At 35.4% G+C, this 19,916-nt stretch overlaps 1 protein-coding gene across 2 annotated transcripts in view; it reads right to left on the reverse strand.

Moving 5' to 3' along the window:
• The window catches only part of PTPRD (protein tyrosine phosphatase receptor type D), a 1,630,925-nt gene that overhangs the window by 1,072,758 nt on the left and 538,251 nt on the right, over positions 1 to 19,916 (reverse strand). The window lies entirely within an intron of this gene.

Here is a 19,916-nt window from a genome sequence, read left to right on the forward strand (position 1 = left end):
CTTAAGTGTTGAAACTTAACTGAAAAGTGATCACTGTTAAATATAAGAGTGGGAATAAGAGAGGGAAGAGATGTGCAATTTGGGACATGCTCAAGCTGACTTGCCCCAAACGGTAGAGTTAGAAACATACCAGGGGATTCCAATTCAATCCCATCAAGGTGGCATGTACCAATGCCATCTCACTAGTCCCAGTGATCAATTTGTGTTCACAATTGATCATAATGATAGGACTAAGAGCCAAAGGGATCACATAAACAAGAATAGTGTCTGCAAATACTAGCTGATAGAATAAAAAAGGGAGAGAATGATCCAACATGGGAAGCGAGATACACAGCAGACTCATAGAATGGCAGATGTCCTAAACAGCACTCTGGCCTCAGAATCAGCCCTTAAGGCACGCGGATCTGGCTGAAAAGCCCATGAGACTATTTCAGGCATGGAAAGCCAAAACACTCTGGCAAAAAAACAAAAAACAAAAAACAAAAAACAAAAAACAACAACAACAACAACAAAACAAACAAAAAAAAAAACAAAAAACAAAACAAAACAAAAAACCCAAAAACAAAACCCTAAATGAAAGATCTCCACGAGTGAGATCCCAGTGGAAAGAACGGGTCATTAAAGAAGGAGGTACCTTTCTCTGAAGGGAGGAGAGAACTTCCACTCTGACTACGACCTTGTCTAAATATGATCAGAGTCAATGAACTCAAAAGGCTTCCATAGCCTTGGCAACTCATAACAAGAGCCTAGGGTGATTACTGAGACCATAAACAAGAGTGTCAATTTGTTAAGTCAACAACAGGAGTCACTGTGCACTTCCTCCTCATGTAGGATCTCTGTCCTTAATGTGCTGTATATTGTGATTTAATGCTATAACTAGTACTCAAACAGTATTTTTCACTTTATGTTTCTATGTGGGTGCAAACTGTTGAAATCTTTACTTAATATATGCTAAACTGATCTTCTGTATATAAAGAGAATTGAAAATGAATCTTGATGTGAATGGAAGGGGAGAGGGAGCAGGAAAGGGGAGGGTTGCGGGTGGGAAGGAAGTTATGGGGGGGAAGCCATTGTAATCCATAAGCTGTACTTTGGAAATTTATATTCATTAAATAAAAGTTAAAAAAAAAAACATTGTGAATTCTGTGGGTTGAACTCTAAAATGGAAATGCTTTCCTTAGTTTATATTTTTTTGTAGATTAACCTTCAAGAATTCCTGTCTCATGGCTCTGTTCAAGTTAACTTTCCCCCATACAGCCAGCACTCTTCAAATCCAGTGTTAATTTTTTTCCTTTTCTAATTTCTATATCAACACTTTATACCACTTAAATGATACCTGTCACATCTTCCTTGTGCTATAATTATTTGTAAATATGTCTTATCACCTTTTGGGGCAGAATCAGCATCTTTCATATATTAGCAGTACTTAGTCAAGATCCTGGTACAGTATAGAAAGCCATTTTAGAATTACTTAAAAATAAAATAAAATAAATAAAATAAAATAAAAACACTGTCTTCATTCAACATTCAGACTGAAGGTGCATCTTGACATCTAGACTATGCAGCACCATTGTACATATCACATGCTACTTGCAATTAGTTCCCTATCTAAAAAACTGCTTTTGGCTATCCAAAAAAAGAGGAAAAAAAAAAAAACAGAAAAGGTATATATGTAAGATGTAAGGGGCACAGAGGCTGTGCTGTAAGTGGTCAAAAATATTGTGCTGATTTCGGAGCACTCACATTCCACTTTATGAGAATTTGTGGAAAGCAACTCTTTTTCATCCTAGTATCATGCAAATTGAGCTTTTCCTGTATAAGCAGTTAATCTTTGTAGTATGTAAATAATAAATCTTAGATTGGATTCTAAAGTGTTCTAACATTTGTTTGAATAAGTAGAAAGCTCGGAATCCAATAGGCAGACTTACTCTCAAAAGTACAGAGGTGTTTGACACAGAGTTCTGTTTAGTACTTTTAGTTATGGCTTTATTTTCATGCTTATGCATCCCGATTCTGACTTCCTCAATAGTTTGAAACATCATTTTTTTTAACTGTATGAATTTTTGTGTAAAAATTCTCTAAAACCTGTGTGCAATCAATTGAAATTCAAATAGACATAATCTTAAGTTATTTGCTTTCCCCTTTGTGTCAACAGTCTAATTTCCTCTGAATGCTAGACAAAGTGCCATAGTCATCATACTTCTATTTTAATTCTAATTTAAGTTGATTCTAAATATCTTTGGTGATGAAGCACCTCATACATTTTCTATATAGTGTACTCTCCTTGGAAGGGACTAGGAAGATGCCTGCATTATCCTTCATTCTGATTCTTCTTCTATTCTGAAGGTGGAATGGGAGATGCCAGATCTACAAGTTACTTTAAAGACACTGTAGTAAAATTTAAACCAAATATACATTGTCCAAAATGATGAACACTAATGATTCTTTAATTATCTTTCCATTTCAGTGTTTTGGGCAGGGTTTTCTTTGTTTCTATATTTGTTTGATTTTAGATTTCAAAGTAATTCATGTAAAAACTCACAGGACAACTTGTAACCTAGAATCAATTCTCCAATGCCTTTGGCCCCTGAGGTGAGGTAGTTTATGAACATATGTTGCCAATTTTCAAATATCCCTTAGTTCTCTCCATCTCTCCCACCATCAAGGTATTCTTGGAAGGGCCGTAAAAGAGAAGCAAAACACACAGATTTGAGTTGCACCTCATTTCAATTTAGGAAGATACAGAAGGAAACTGAAAATTTGAAGGTACACTGCCAAGAACAAAACATGAGGAGTGGGAGCAAAGGTAGACTGGATACAGAATAACTGACACCTGGATCTTTCTGTGTGGCCTGTACTAAGACATGTAGCAGAAGATTCCAAGTGATTGGTAAGATTTATGGAGCTTGACTGGAAAGGAGATGTGAGAAAGAAAGTACTTGAGAACCAGGACAGTAACTGTGCATTCGATGAAGTCTGGTTCTTCACAGCACAAACGACTCACTGTCTGAAGTCTCTCTCAGGTGAACCTTTGAAGGTTGCAGGGGTTTATCAATGAGGGAAGTAGAATATGAAGCCTCAGCCTTTTGGCACAGAAAACATCACTGATTCAGGGGATCATAACAAGCAATCTTGGGCAGATATATGTTAAGTGGAAAATAAAGAGCACTTATGAACTTGTCTTATTTTCTCTTTTAAATTAAAAAATAAAAAAGACTTGTAGCCAGCTAATGTTTCAAAGATGTTTTGAATGTGTCTCTTGGCAGCAGATTATAAGGGGGAAGGATGGACGACTCCACCTGTCCTTTTGGGATAGTTGCTTAAACTCCATGTTTCCATTTCTATATCCTCAAGTGGATAATGCAAATCAATACCCATCTTGATGGGCTATATGAGGATTAAAAATGAATAAATTTGATGCACAGTAAGAGAGTAATATCTGAGAGCCATCTTATTCTTACTAAGGTACTATCTTTATTCCGATCTGCAGTTAAAAACATCAGTTATCCTTGCAAACTGATCCATGATAATAAAACAAAAACAATCAAAACCCAATATATGTTTTTGGTGTAAAATGAAAAGTATACTATAAAGTAAAATTAAAAGTAAAAACCATCTTGCCATAATGTCCCTCCTTTTGATTCTTTCTGTATTCTTATTTATGAGTTTCTTATGAGATATTTCAGAAAAATCTATAAATAGCTATTACACATGCTTTAAGCTATTTAAACAAAAATGATCACATTCTTGATTATACATAACTATTACATCTTGCTTTTTGGTTCCCACATAATATACTTTTTGGACATTCCCTACCTGTACTTGCATACAGTTTTCACTTTTAAATGGTTGCATAGTGTTTCATAGGATAGATGGAAAAAATTGATCAAACCATCTTGTTGGAAATTTAGTCTGCTTGTTAGCTCAAAATCTCAAACAATACTGCCCAAAATCTATTTAGACATTACTTGAAAAATATATATCCCTAACAGTGGAATTTTTTAGTTAGTATTCTGGATGTCTTAATATCTGACACTGAAATGTCCCTCCATAGATGCAGAACTAATTAAAGACCCTACCCAACACTCTCAGCATCAGCAGAGGAGTACTGTCTTGGAAATTAGCCAATTTTAAATTTTGCCCATCTGGTTTTATAAATGTTTATTAAAACTTACTACCATGCTAACTTGGTATTACTGTGTTGGTTATGATAAAATGATTCCATAATCACAAAACATTTCTTGTTATTTTGTAAAAAACAAACATTTTAAAAGCAGGATTTGTAAAATGGGGCAGTGATTCTGTTTCTCCTCGTGGAAGGATTTTCAATCACCATCCTCTTATTACATATTTATAGTCAAGACTAGTTAATATCCTGAATGTAGAAACTTTTCCTATCACATTCAAAATATTTTCTTTCTAGGATAAATGTGTACACTGAGTGACACAATTACAGAAATAGATGCACACAAATACTGGAAACTTTCTATTAACAAAATAGGGCACAGTATTTCAATGACTGTTATTAATAGCACTATTTAAAGGATTCTGTTTAGATTAAGATTTAGTGAAGGAGAGATTCAAATTTGCATGAGGAGTACTAAATGAAAAAATGATAAAAATTATTAAAAATAATAAAAAGAAAAACCAATACATCTAAAAGTCACCTTCTGTATCTTTTTTTAAGAGATGAAATAGATTCATAGGATTTCAAGTACTCTGTCATGTTTTTCCAGAGGTCTATATTTAATATTAAGGCAAATTCATTTTCCTGAATATAAAAAGAAATAAACTCTCATTTGTTTTTATGAAATTTTGTATTCTTTTGGCATCTGGAGTCATTCAAGGGAAGAACTGTTTGCTCTGTTGCCTTCCCACAAATGGGTGGTTAGTTTTTATTTGTAAATTTTTGTAAGTTCCTAAGACACTTAGAGAAAAATATAACCAATTTGGAATAACATACCAAACGTGAATGTAGGAATTTCCTTATGAGCATAGTAGACTAAAGATACATATGGATCATGCCAATATGTTTCACATTGAAATACTATAGTTTACAGTTCTAACTTGATTTTCCTCAGTGTTTTAACAACTGCCAATGGCTTGGAGAAACATTTCTTTAAATATGTAGGAAAGGGGTTGAGGATAATTCATATATAGCAAAGACAGCAAGATTTTCTGCTGCCTTCTGAGATGAGTGTTATAGTAAAGAATTTATTAAAATTCTAACAATAAAGGAAAATACCCCTTGTTATTGATATTGCTTGGTGTTATCTTATTGTACCTTGAATATTCTCATTTGCAATTATAAAATTCGAATGATTTCAAAATTTGAATGCTGGATGAAATCATGTTGGAGCCCTCTCGTGGCCAAAACAATGCTATTAAAGTTTCACTTGAGAAATTTAGGCTTCTTCAGAGACAAGCTTTCCTTTAAATTCTAAAATTTTATTTGCTATTTCATGCTGACATATTTATAGTCTCTGGATCCAATAAATATGTGAAAGAGTGCCAAAATATTTAATGTCTTTGCCAAATTCATCATTTCATATGGAGAAATCAATATTTAAATTATGTAATATGTTTCTATACAAATGTAAACAGAATCAAATTATTTTAGAGCAACAGAATTGTTGAATAATATAATTCTGTAACAGGGATAAGTCTTCAAGTCAATGTGTTCAAATTCCCTCATTTGATGAATAAGAAAAAGCAAGGGTAATCAAGTTAAATGCTTTGTTTATGATCAAACAGTAAGTATTGGAAGCACTGGACTTAAAATTAGAACATATTGGCATATCAAATGATTTGGAAAAATGGATTGTTTAACCCTGACCAAATATTTTTTTCAATTATCTTTATATATAAGATTTTTAGTTATGTTTATTTTAGCCTTATTTTCAGGCTTTTAAAAATATTCCTGCTTCTGAAAATTTTTCTAGGTTGAATTAAGACATGAGCATTAAGCAATTTACAATTTAATAAAAGCACAACAAAAGAACAAGAAATATGCTGGTTTCTCTCCATGCATAATAAATTACTATGAAGTTAGCAGCTCAAAACAACACTCTATTATTAGCTATAATTCTACAGATAAGAAACTCAGGCCTGTTGTGGCTGGCTTCTAAGAGTGTCACAAATCTGAAATTGAGGTGCTGACTGGACTTGACATTTGGAGACTTTGGAAAAACTCCCAACCAACCTCATTCGGATGGAGAGAATTCAGGATTTTTGTTGTTATTGTGATGGAATTGAGACCCCTCTTCCTTTCTAATTTTTGGCTAAAGGCTGCTCTCTGCTCCCAGCCAGTGTTTTTAATTTCCTCACCAAATGGACCTACCATTTGTAAAACCAGTAATGGAGAATTCTCTTTTGTTGACTCCATCTAATACTTCAATTTATATTCAAGAAGAGCTTGATTCCTCTTAAGAAACTTGTATATTTACATGAGCTATTTATAGGTCAGTGTTATTTGTGACAATTCCTCTTTCTTCTAAGTTAACAGTGCCATATAGCATAATCTAATCAAGAGTGGCTTCTATCATATTCACAAATCCAAGGGATATTGGTAGGTATATAGATCTTGGAATTCAGCTTACCATTCATTGAAATATTTCTCAAAAGGAAGATCTTACTCGTTTTTTAGTTTTCATCATTCTTCTACTATATTTGCATATTTTAAATTTCAACAGAGGTTTTATACTAATAAAGTCTAACACATATTGTATTAGATTCTCTTCTAGTTTAGAATTCATTGCTGAATGAAACAGATTCCTACCCATGTAGAATTAAAATTCTAGTTGGAAGAGACAGATAATAAATAACAAATACAACCAACAAGTAAATAAACTGACATATTGGGAAGCAAAAAATGCTATGGTATAAAATTAAAAGTTATAAGAGTAAGAAAGATACGGAGTATTTTGGAGGGAGTAGGTAACTAGGACATTGTGAAGTAGGATATCATGGGTGTATGTCATTGAGAGGTTCAGATTTGAACAAAATCATGAAAGGAATAATGCAATTGTCCATGAAGATATTTGGGCAAAGTAATCAAAGCAGAGGTAACAAGTAGTAGAATGCGTATAAGGCAAGACTACAACCGGCATTTTCTAGGTATAGAAAAAAAGATACAAATGTAATGGAGTGTGGACCAAAAGATGAGAGGCAAAGCCCAGAGGTATGAAAGAATGTGATGCCATTGTAGAGTTTGGATGAAATGGAGTCATCGCAAGATGGTGACATATATAACTAAGTTTTAGAAAGAGTTGCTCTTACAGTTGTAGTTGACCCTAAGTTAAACTGTGTTTCACACATGAGGAATCAATGTTTTTGTGATACAAAATAAATCCTACACAAGAAAAACAAACAAGAATTGAGACTCATGTTTTGGAGTGTATAGGGGTAACCTGCTGCTTGGGACACCTGCATCCCATATCAGAGTGCCTGGTTCTAGTGCCAACTGTGCTTCTGATCCAGCATCTTTCTACTGCACACGTGAAGCAGTGCAGCATGGATCATGCACTTAATTCAGTGCCACCATGTAGGAGACCCAGATAGAGTTCCTGATTCCTGACTTTGACCTATCACATCTCTAATTCTTGTAACCATTTCAGAAGTAAACCAATGAATGTAAAGTGCTCTCTCTATCTTTCTCTCCTCCCCCCACCCCACCACTTGACAAACCTAAATATACAAGAATAGATGATATACAATTTAATGAGTTTGGGCAGATGTATATACTTTTGTTACCATCATCATTATCCAGGTAATAAGCATATCACTTACAAAAAGTTTCCTCAGTCCTCCTTTTTTCTGCTAGCTTTTAAATACAAAATATCCTTTAAAACATCTGGAAAAAATAAGTACATATATTATCAAATATAGAAAAAGAGAACAAATTGTAAAGGGACAAGAGTAGATACAGAGGAAGATATTAAGTCTCCATAGCTAAAGTTCATGTTATAGATGACAATGGGTTAGAACAGGGTTTAGATGTGCAAATAATATGTACTGGTTGGATTCTGGGTATATCTTGAAGACAGAGATAATAGCATTTCTGGTATATTGGGTTATGATATATGAGATAAGGAGACAAATTCAACATTTCTGGCTTAATTGGCTGAAAACATGCAGTTGCAATCAACTGAGATGAAGATGAGAAAAATCAGGGATTTACTTTTATTTTAAAGTTTGTATTAACATGTAATACTTTTATATTCTTATGGGTACATAGCAATATTTGAACATAAATAGATAGTAAAATATGACAATACCAGGCAATTATTTTCCATTTGCCTTGCTTTCTCTGTGTTTGGAATCTATCAGCTCCTCTCTTTGATTTCCTTATTCAAAATATATACATTATTGTGGCCCTCGTGTGCTACAGATCATTAGAACATGTTATCTTCACTGGATTGCATCTTAGTACCCTTTTTCCAACAGCTACTATCTCCACTCCCCCAAGTCTTCCCAGATCCTAGTAATCAATATTTTAAATTTAGATGAAATACATAATTTAAATATATGTAAATTAAATAAACCCATGGAAAAACATGCAGTATTTCTCTTTACCTTGGAATGATTTCCCTTAGAATAATTATTATGAGTTATATGCAAATATCAGAATTTCATGTTTTATGGCTACATAATATTTCACAATGTATTTATATCACATTTTATTTCCATTCATTCATTGATAGGTATCTAAGTTGATAGCATACTTCGGCTATTGTAAAGAGTACTGCAATGAGCATTTGTGATATACTTTTTGGACATGTTGTATTCGATATCTTCTAGATATCCAAATGGATGAGTCATGTAGGCAGTTGGATATGTAAGACTAAATTTCATGAGAGAGAAATGGCTAATAGACATAAATATTAAAGTCACCTTCTTCCTATAGAAGATATTCTAAAGGAATGGGGCTAATAAGAATACAGGCAAGTCAAGGTAAACTATAAGAAAAAAAAAACAATGAAAAAGATCTGAAACACTTGAATAAGAAGAAGTCAGAAAAGGATAATGAAAAGTGAATAAAGGAGGTGTCTAAAGAGGACCCAGTGAAAAAGAAGGAAAGCCAAGTATGTGTGATAGCACAGAAGTGAGGAGAGAAATGTATCAAGGGGAGAGGAATGATCAGAATAAATAAAATTGATTCTGAGACTGGATCATTTTTTAAAAAAGATTTATTTATATATTTGAGAGGCAGAGTTACAGAGAGAGAGAAGGAGGGACAGTGACAGAGAGATCTTCCGTTCCCTGATTCATTCCTGCAATGGCCGGAGCTGGGATAATCGGAAGCCAGGGGCGGCTTCTGGGTCTCCTATGTGGTTGCAGGGGCCCAAACAAGCCATTTTTTGGTGCTTTCCCAGGCCATTAGCAGAAAGCTGGATTGGAAGTGGAGCAGCTGGGACTTGAACCACCACTGATATGGTTTTGGTTGCTATGCCACAGCACAGGCCCCATATATATTTTTTTAAATATATTTATTTAATAGAAAGAGAGAAAGGAACTCCCATTAAATGGTTCACTTCCCAAAACACCTACAGTGATCTGGTCTAGGCAGGGGCCAGAGCCAGGAGTCAGGAGTCAGGAACTCAATTCAAGTCTCCCACCTTGGTGGCAGGATCCCAAATACTTGAACCATCACCAATGTTTACCAGGGCTTGTACTGTTAGAAAGCTGAAGTAAGGAACTACAGCTGGGTCAAACCCAGGCACTCCAATATAGGACACTGGTGTCTTAACAGCTAGGCTAAAGACCCCAGAAGCACAGGCAGTCAAAGCCAAAATTAACATTTGGAATTGCATCAAATTGAGAAGTTTCTGTACTGCAAAAGAAACAGTCAGGAAAGTGAAGAGGCAACCGACAGAATGGGAAAAATATTTGCAAACTATGCAACAGATAAAGGGTTGATAACCAGAATCTACAAAGAGACCAAGAAACTCCACAACATCAAAACCAACAACCCACTTAAGAGATGGGCCAAGGACCTCAATAGACATTTTTCAAAAGAGGAAATCCAAATGGCCAACAGACACATGAAAAAATGTTCAAGATCACTAGCAATCAGGGAAATGCAAATCAAAACCACAATGAGGTTCCACCTCACCCCAGTTAGAATGGCTCACATTCAGAAATCTACCACAATAGATGCTGGAGAGGATGTGGGGAAAAAGGGACACTAACCCACTGTTGGTGGGAATGCAAAATGGTTAAGCCACTATGAAAGTCAGTCTGGAGATTCCTCAGAAACCTGAATATAACCCTACCATTCAACCCAGACATCCCACTTCTTGGAATTTACCCAAAGGAAATGAAATTGGCAAACAAACAAGCTGTCTGCACATTAATGTTTATTGCAGCTCAATTCACAATAGCTAAGACCTGGAACCAACACAAATGCCTATCAACAGTAGACTGGATAAAGAAATTATGGGACATGTACTCTATAGAATACTATACAGCAGTCAAGAACAACGAAACCCAGTCATTTGCAACAAGATGGAGGAATTTGGAAAACATCATGCTGAGTGAATTAAGCCCGTCCCAAAGGGACAAATATCATATGTTGTCTCTGATCGGTGACAACTAACTGAGCACCAAAGGGGAAACTTGTGGAAGTGAAATGGACACTATGAGAAACAGTGACTTGATGAGCTCTTGTCCTGACTGTTGATGTACAATGTAATACTTTATCCATTTTAGTATTTTTTTTGTTCTAGTACTATTGGTTGAACTCTGTAATTAACATACAATTATTCGTAGGTGTTTAAATTTTAACTGAAAATGATCCCTGTTAGGAATTTGGAAAACAAATTTATGCTGAGTGAAATAAGCCAGTCCCAGAGGGACAAATATCATATGTTCTCCCTGATCGGTGACAACTAACCAACCACAAAAAAGGAAACCTGTTAAAGTGAAATGAACACTATGAGAAACGGTGACTTGATCAGCCCTTGCCCTGACTGTTGATGAGCAACTTAATACATTATCCCTCTTAGTATTTTTTTTGTTTGTTCTACTTAATACTTTTTGTTGAATACTGTAATCAATACACAGTTATTCTTAAGTGTTGAAACTTAACTGAAAAGTGATCACTGTTAAATATAAGAGTGGGAATAAGAGAGGGAAGAGATGTGCAATTCGGGACATGCTCAAGCTGACTTGCCCCAAACGGTAGAGTTAGAAACATACCAGGGGATTCCAATTCAATCCCATCAAGGTGGCATATACCAATGCCATCTCACTAGTACCAGTGATCAATTTCTGTTCACAATTGATCATAATGATAGGACTAAGAACCAAAGGGATCACATAAACAAGAATAGTGTCTGCAAATACTAGCTGATAGAATAAAAAAGGGAGAGAATGATCCAACATGGGAAGCGAGATACACAGCAGACTCATAGAATGGCAGATGTCCTAAACAGCACTCTGGCCTCAGAATCAGCCCTTAAGGCACGCGGATCTGGCTGAAAAGCCCATGAGACTATTTCAGGCATGGAAAGCCAAAACACTCTGGCAAAACAAAACAAAAAAAAAAAAAAGAAAAGAAAAAAAATCAAAAACAAAACAAAAAAAACCACAAACAAACAAACAAAAAAACAAACACAACCTAAATGAACGATCTCCATGAGTGAGATCCCAGAGGAAAGAACAGGTCATCAAAGAAGGAGGTACCTTTCTCTGAAGGGAGGAGAGAACTTCCACTCTGACTACGACCTTGTCTAAATATGATCAGAGTCAGTGAACTCAAAAGGCTTCCATAGCCTTGGCAACTCATGACAAGAGCCTAGGGTGATTACTGAGACCATAAACAAGAGTGTCAATTTGTTAAGTCAACAACAGGAGTCACTGTGCACTTCCTCCTCATGTAGGATCTCTGTCCTTAATGTGCTGTACATTGAGATTTAATGCTATAACTAGTACTCAAACAGTATTTTTCACTTTATGTTTCTATGTGGGTGCAAACTGTTGAAATCTTTACTTAATACATGCTAAACTGATCTTCTGTATATAAAGAGAATTGAAAATGAATTTTGATGTGAATGGAAGGGGAGAGGGAGCGGGAAAGGGGAGGGTTGTGGGTGGGAGGGAAGTTATGGGGGTGGGGAAGCCATTGTAGTCCATAAGCTGTACTTTGGAAATTTATATTCATTAAATAAAAGTTAAAAAAAAAGAGGTCAATAGTGCAGACTATTTTAGGGTGACCCTGTATTGAACAGTTGGCATATATTTGACAAGATAAAGGTATTGTAAATATATTTCTTGATTAGACTTGAGATTTATGTCTTTCCCATTTCCTTCTCTTTTTTCCCAGGCAACATCTTTACCTTCCCCAACCACTACTTCATTTGCAATTTCCTGTTAAATTCTATTCTGTGATTCTTCAGAATTTGTACTTTCCTAAGAGATAAGGTATTTCTTTACTGCTCAGCTAAACTGATTTCTTCCTTCTTTCTATGAATAGTCAAAGTAGAGGAAAAATGAGATTTTTCTATAAGATTTATTATTGCCATTTTATAAACAGGGATATCTATTGTCTGAAGTGGTTTCTAAAAGAGCAAGTTCTGTATTCCTTGCTTTGCTCATTAAAGGCATTTGTAGCATTTTGAAAAACACACTAAATGGACATGTTTATTTTTCCCTATTTACTTCTACCAGGTTATATTCAGTCTGTCATCTATTTAAAAAGAAACAGACAAGAATTATATTATACCACGTGGTTATTACTTTTAGATACTAAAATGACTTGATTTTAACTAGCAAGTATTAATTTTGGTGATTTAAAATAGTTTACTATACTAAAATCATAGATACAGCTGTATCTGTATTGTAATAATATTCCTTAAATACTTTAGCCTTGTTTCATTCAGAATTTGAAAAGCTGATTCTAAATAATCAAAATTATAAATCAGTATCAATTTCTTGCATTCACAGAGAAGCTTTCTAGCTGTAAACCTGAGAATACACTTTCTAACCATGCCAATAGCCAAAAGAGAACTGGTAGAGTTCCACGCTTCAGAAAATGGATTTGTCCATAAACTTAGCCATTTGGCATCTCAACAGTCACTGAAAAGATCCCAAGACATTGGTAGGAATAAAAAGCTCATACTAAGAAAGACCTGCACCTGAATCAGAATCAGACTTTGTGATTAATCCAACACCTTTGCATTCTGAGTACCAATCATTAACGTCATTAAGCTGCTTGTTTCTTAATTGCATTCTTGTGTAAAGAACTCAAGGCAAAAATGAACCAGCTCCAAAAAGCCCACAATCAAAGTTGATTACGTCCAACCTTACTCTTGCACCTCTATTAACCTACAAGCTGTGTGGGCAGGACTTACAAAAAACACTTTGGGAGAAAAAAGCGTCTCCTTCAGATTTTGCTGCACTTGCATTTATTATGAATTTTCTGGAAATTATGAGGTAGAATTGCTAATGACCCCATCATAGACAGCCATTATCTCAAACTGTGAACGCTAGTTGTCATTTTTAGAGTCAACAGATGTTGACCTTAGGGTGGCAACTTTTCCTTCATTGTATGAACCTAATCAACATTATAGCCCTCCGTTTTCTCTAAAATGCACTATCCAATTAGAAAGTAAGCTTTTACAAAAGAGAGGTCTAGGGTTAAAATCTCATTTAAGCTGCATTAGTCTAAATGTGGCTTTGGGCTATTTATATTAACTGAAGCTATTTATGATTTCTCTAAAAGAAGACGAAAGGACACTTTAGGGACTACAAAGACATTGATTTAATGGTATGCATGACTTCACATTCAATTTCTATAAAAGTGGCACTTGATAAGAGCTGTGAAGATTTTTGACAATATCTCCCTTTTAATCTCTGTCTTCATCTTCATAAAATCACAGTTTGGAAATATGTACCTAAATTGGCAAAGGCATGGCTAAAGAACTGTTCACAAGCCTGGCTGGGAAGCAACAAATATCACCCTTCAATTTAAATCCGAAGTGAAACCCAATAAATCTGCTCTATTTATGTAGAAATGGGATATGAATTCTTGAACAAAATTTTCTTTCTGTGGAATTATCTACCTTCTTCCAGTTAGATGATACGCTGAGTTTTCTTCAGGCGACTTTCCTAAGAAATGTGATGACTTTGCTGGCATTTGATTCAGTTTGATTTTCATGTATCCTCTACCACTACACAGAGGTAGAATGCTGGACTGTGGTAGGGAAGTGAAAGAAGACTCAAAGATCTTTGCTCTTATAGCTCTTGCATGAGGGTAGTTCAGATAGTGAAAAATGGAACTGACGAGAAAGTTTATTCTCATGCAAAATTACTTTGAAGTATATACATAATCGTTGCATAATTTGCATTTTCCATGAAATTTCTGAAGACCCCTTTTACAGACAGATTTCTATTTCAGACGAGATCGGGCGCGTTCAGGGTGGTATGGCCGTCAGATTTCTATTTCAATACATGTAACTGTACATTGTAAAAAAAATTTTTAGATATCTTTGTAGATAGCCTCTAGTAAGGATGCTTCAATGATCTGGTTACAGCTTATTGTATGAACCCAAAATTGTGTGTCTTCATTGTAGGAATTGGTTTTCTCAACAAAGATGACAATGTTTTCAAAGGTAACATTTATGATAAGTATACTCATACAGTATTTAGATTTTAAATTTCCCTTTAATGAAAGTGATTCTAAAAATCTGACAGCTTGATAGTCCTCATTTTGAGCATCAAACAGATGAGGAGACTATTTCCTGAAGACTGACATTTGTATGATAGGGGGGATAAAAGATGATTGACAAAGGTGTAAAAGAGAAATTGTAAAAATGGGGCAGTCCTTTTCGTTAGTCTAACAGGAACACAAGAAAAAATATCTGAATTTATGAAAAATTATAGCTTAGAAAAGATCAGCAAATGAGATTTCATTATCTAAGGGGGTATTCTGGGAAAGATTATACCAAACTGTTATTTCTGAAAGTAACTATTTGGAGGACTTGATTTAACTTGGAAGGCCAAGTCTGTGACTGGGCCAATAGGAGTGCAGATGTCAATTTGTTGGCTTTTCTGAAGTAAGTGAACTGGAAAATCATCTACAAGTAAAAATGATAATGTGAATAAGTTAAAACCAAACTCATAGCAATTAGAAAATATAAGATGTGCATTATTAAATAATCAAGTTAGTTACAATGTAGTCCACTAAAAATCTAGCCGCGGCATGGAAACTAAAATAAAAGACAAAAGTCTATTTAGCAATGGTCAGTTCTTTTAAGGTTTTAAATTTCTATACATAATGGTAAATTAATGTTTGTTTATGTATATAATAGTCTTAATGATTAATACACTAAATGGAAAGATTTCCAAATGTGTTATGCGAGGAATTAGATTTGATAAACGAATAGTACTATTATTTATTAATATTTTTCAGTTGGTAATAGAAAAACACAGATTGGGGCACAGCACTAAAGCAAAACATATAAATCACTGTTAGAAACTATCTTAAATACTACTAAAATGATATAACTAGAAAGAATTGCAGTGCCAACAAAGATGACGGAGCTGAGATTCTGACAGACAGGAAAATATTATTTATAACAAAGGGATTTATTTTGTTAATAAAGGGATATAATAAAGGGATTATTTCCAGAAAAAGTACAGCTAATCACAGCATGTATAATATATTTTAATCTTTTTCATTGGAAGGACAGATAGCATGAAGGTTACTATGGGCCACATACTTGGAACTAAACTGTGACAGCAACTATAATGCTGAGAGCACCATTTTTTCAGGTAATCCCTTCAGCTGAAAAAGCCCAGCTGTCTCTCCCTTCAATTCATTCTCCACATTATCATCAGATACCTTTCAAAAATAGCCATTTGATTAAATCACATGTTACTTATTAATATTAATTCCTTATACTATTTACAGCCACTTTTAATTTAGTCCTAGGCTAATATTTCTACATGGCTTATATTTTAGCTTTTTCTGGCATTCCTCAATTTTATACCTGATTATTTTTATATTGTTTTCCAGATGCAATCCTGGTCTTGAATATGAAATGTAAACCTTAAGTGTAAAAATTTCTCAAACCCACATGGAAGATTTGATTTCTCCTAAGGAAATGTGCTTGTAAGAATAACTACATTGTCAACTATCTATTATAGAACCATTCATTGACTGTCTACTATCTATGAGATACTCTAGTAGAAATGGCCATACAGGAGTGAACAAGAATTAAAACCTCATACGCGGTCGGTGCCATGGCTCAATAGGCTAATCCTCCACCTAGCGGCGCAGGCACCCCGGGTTCTACTCCCGTTCGGGGCGCTGGATTCTGTCCCTGTTGCCCCTCTTCCAGGCCAGCTCTCTGCTGTGGCCAGGGAGTGCAGTGGAGGATGGCCCAAGTGCTTTGGCTCTGCACCACATAGGAGACCAGGCGAAGCACCTGGCTCCTGCCTTCGGATCAGCGCAGTGCGCCGGCCACAGCGTGCCAGCCGTGGTGGCCATTGGAGGGTGAACCAATGGCAAAAGGAAGACCATTCTCTCTCACTATCCACTCTGCTTGTCAAAACAAACAAACAAACAAACAAACAAAACCAAAAAAAAACCTCATATGCTACAAGATCTTCCTTGTATATGTTGTATCCTCACACTTATGATAATAACCCATTTATTTCTTTTGGAAAAGCCAAAATTAATAATACTTGAATCCAATCACAAAAAGCTTAGTAAAGAAAATTGCAAATGTTCAAATATTGGCATTACTTTTATTTTTAAAGGCTGTGAGGAATAAATTATTAAGTAACAGAAAATTGCCTCTCTTGTATATAACAAAGGGTAGATAAAGATGTGACTTGGAACTAAAGATATATTAAATATATAGTATTTCTATAACTTTTTTCAGAAATCTCCTTAATCATGAATTTAGTGAAATAATTTCATATTTCCCCTTTATTATAAACATATTTGCACATAAATCATAAATAAGTATGCATTGGCATCCTACTTTTACAAGTTTTCTATAAAGTGAAAATAATATATTAGAAATTCAAACAAGTGCAACAACACAGTAAGACATCTATGGTTCATGGATGATATTTGTGAAAGCCAGAAGGTACTTCACTGAGAAGTTTGTCAGGAAAACATCTACAAATATGTTATGTATAACACCATTTCTGACAGATGTATCTTTCCCAAATGTACAAAAAGTTGCATAATTTCTTTTCTTGAAATTCATTTACCCCTAGAATGATTTTTAGTGCTCAATGGGCCAAAGGTACTCACAGTTTGCCAATAGTATAACCATTCACTGTTTTTTAAAAACAATGATACTTTTGAAGTATATAGTCTAAGAATTCCTTGATATTATTAATTATCAGATGTAATCTTCTGTTTTCTGAAATTAACACTACATATCAGCTTTAGATTTCTACGGAGACCTCATGTTTAAAGGTGTAGGCATATCAATAAAGTGAAATGTTTCTTGTTGGATGTAGAAGCAATGAGATACAGAAAATCTATTTTTGGTAAGCTGTTTTATCAAATTTTCAAAAGTTTTCAAATCAAGAGGAGTCGACTCTATTTTATTAAACACTATTGAAGCTTTCATTTATGACCCGTTACTGTGGGAGTTCTGGGTCTACAGAAAGGAAAGAATAATGAGTAAATCAGACATAATTTCTTGCTTTGTTATTAAACCTGTGACTACCTGAACTCGATATGAATGATAAATTTTGTTTATTTTTTTAATAATCTAAAATTAGAACTTAGAGACACAACAGGGGTTACACGTCAACACCTCAAAAAGGCATCTTAAATGACCCTGAGAATCATAACAAGTCTTACCATTGTCAACAGTAGCAATGAACTTAGATTTAGGAGACCTCATATAGTAACAGGCAATGTAACCCTTCCATCTGAAGAACAGAATTTCAGGCTAGGATTTCTGGAAAAAAAAAAAAAAGACTCTTAAAAGGTCCTATTGGTGCCGGTGCTGTGGTGTAGTGGGCAAAGATGCCGCCTGCAGTGCCAGCATTCCATATGGGCACTGGTTCAAAATCTAGCTGTTCCACTTCTGATCCAGCTCTCTGCTGTGCTCTGGGAGAGCAATGGAAGATGGCCCAACTCCTGCACCCATATGGGAGACCTGGAAGAAGCTCCTGGCTCCTGGCTTTGGATCTGTACAGCTCTGGCCATTGCAGCCAATTGGGGAGTGAACCAGCAGGTGGAAGACCTCCCTCTCATTGTGTGTCTCTCCTTCTCTCTACATGTAACTCTGACTTTCACATAAATAAATAATTTTTTAAAAAAAGTCTTATCAATCCCAATTTTACACAGAATAGAACAGTATTTTGCTAATACTTATAGGTCTTCATTTTTCAAGACTACAAAAACAGTATTACATCTATTGTAGATTATTAGAACATTGGTGTAATTTCAATTTTTGATGGGCGTGGTTGGCTCTATTTCCTCAAACAGAATTTTAGGTTTCAGTGAAGCAGGTAAAACTCAATGATGCAGAGCTTTTCCAGTTGAAAGACAGTAGCTGTCACATAGACAAGGTAAGCACCTGAAAGCTCAGATATTCACAGCCTTTCTTATAGGTGACTGTGGAACACTGTTTCCGGGAATTCTGTGGACCTTTAAACTCTCACAAGCAAAATCTTAACAATCACTGATTTTTTTTTTTTCACCAAGTACATTTGACAGCTGAGAAAAGTAAGGTCCAGGGATAATAAATGAGTTTTTTTATATTAATACTTAATTATTTATTATGCATTATAATTTTAGGTACTCTTTTTTCTGTCCTATTAAGTATTAAAGAGGGACCATCCTTTACAGATTATTAAATCCTCAAATTATCTAACACAGAGCTTGTTAGGATAAGTATTTCTCAAGGGCTGGTTTCATTTTATGTCTTAATTTACATTATCAGTATGTGTTTTTCAGTATTTTCATGCACTGAACTTCAGATCAAGGATATGTCCTCTCTTAAATTGATGTGAAATTAGCTTTGAGAGTAGAAATATGCTAATCTTACAGGCTAATTATTTTTCTCTGTTGTGGAATTGGCTGCCTGACACAATTCTATACATTTTTTTTTTTTTACTTATTTGACAAGTAGAGTTAGACAGTGAGAGAGAGAAAGGTCTTCTTTCCATTGGTTCACCCCACAAATGGCCGCAACAGCCGGAGCTGCGTCAATCCGAAGTCAGGAGCCAGGTGCTTCCTCCTGGTCACCCACCCGGGTACAGGGACACAAGCACTTGTGCCATCCTTCAGTGCCTTCCCAGGCCACAGCAGAGAGCTGGACTGAAAGAGGAGCCACCGGGACTAGAACACGGTGCCCTTATGGGATGCCAGCGCCACAGGCGGAGGATTAGCCAAGTGAGACACGGCGCCAGCCCCCTCCATACACTTCTAAAGTCTATATAGAAGTGCATTCATTCACAACTCACAAGCCAGGCACTGGTCCATATGCTGGATTACAGTAGTAAACGAAAGTGTCAACAACTTTTATCCAAAGCTGTTTCCATGCAACGGAGGGAGTAAGAAACCTACACATATATCAAAGGGAAAGTGATAAAGTATTGGATATTGACAAGTGTTGGATAGGGGAATGCATTTGGCGTTATGGGCAGCTGCAATTTCAAACCAAGTAAGTGGAAAAGCTACACTAGGTGGCACTTGAGCGAATTCCTAAAAAAGATGAATGGATCTAGTTATTGCACAGGTATGTAAGGGAGAACATTTGAGGCAAACTGAAAAAGAAAAGCTCTATGTTGGGAGACCTTGAAGAGTAGCAGAGGCACAGTAAGGAAGGAAGAAATGAAGTCCTTCAGGTGAGTGAAGGAGAAAGGGTGACAGACAGGGAGGTAGGATAAGTGAGAAGAGAAAGGTCATAGCTACGTAAGGCCATGCAGACTGCCAT

The sequence above is a fragment of the Oryctolagus cuniculus genome, chromosome 1 (genome assembly GCF_964237555.1).
Source record: "Oryctolagus cuniculus chromosome 1, mOryCun1.1, whole genome shotgun sequence".
NCBI lineage: Eukaryota > Metazoa > Chordata > Mammalia > Lagomorpha > Leporidae > Oryctolagus > Oryctolagus cuniculus.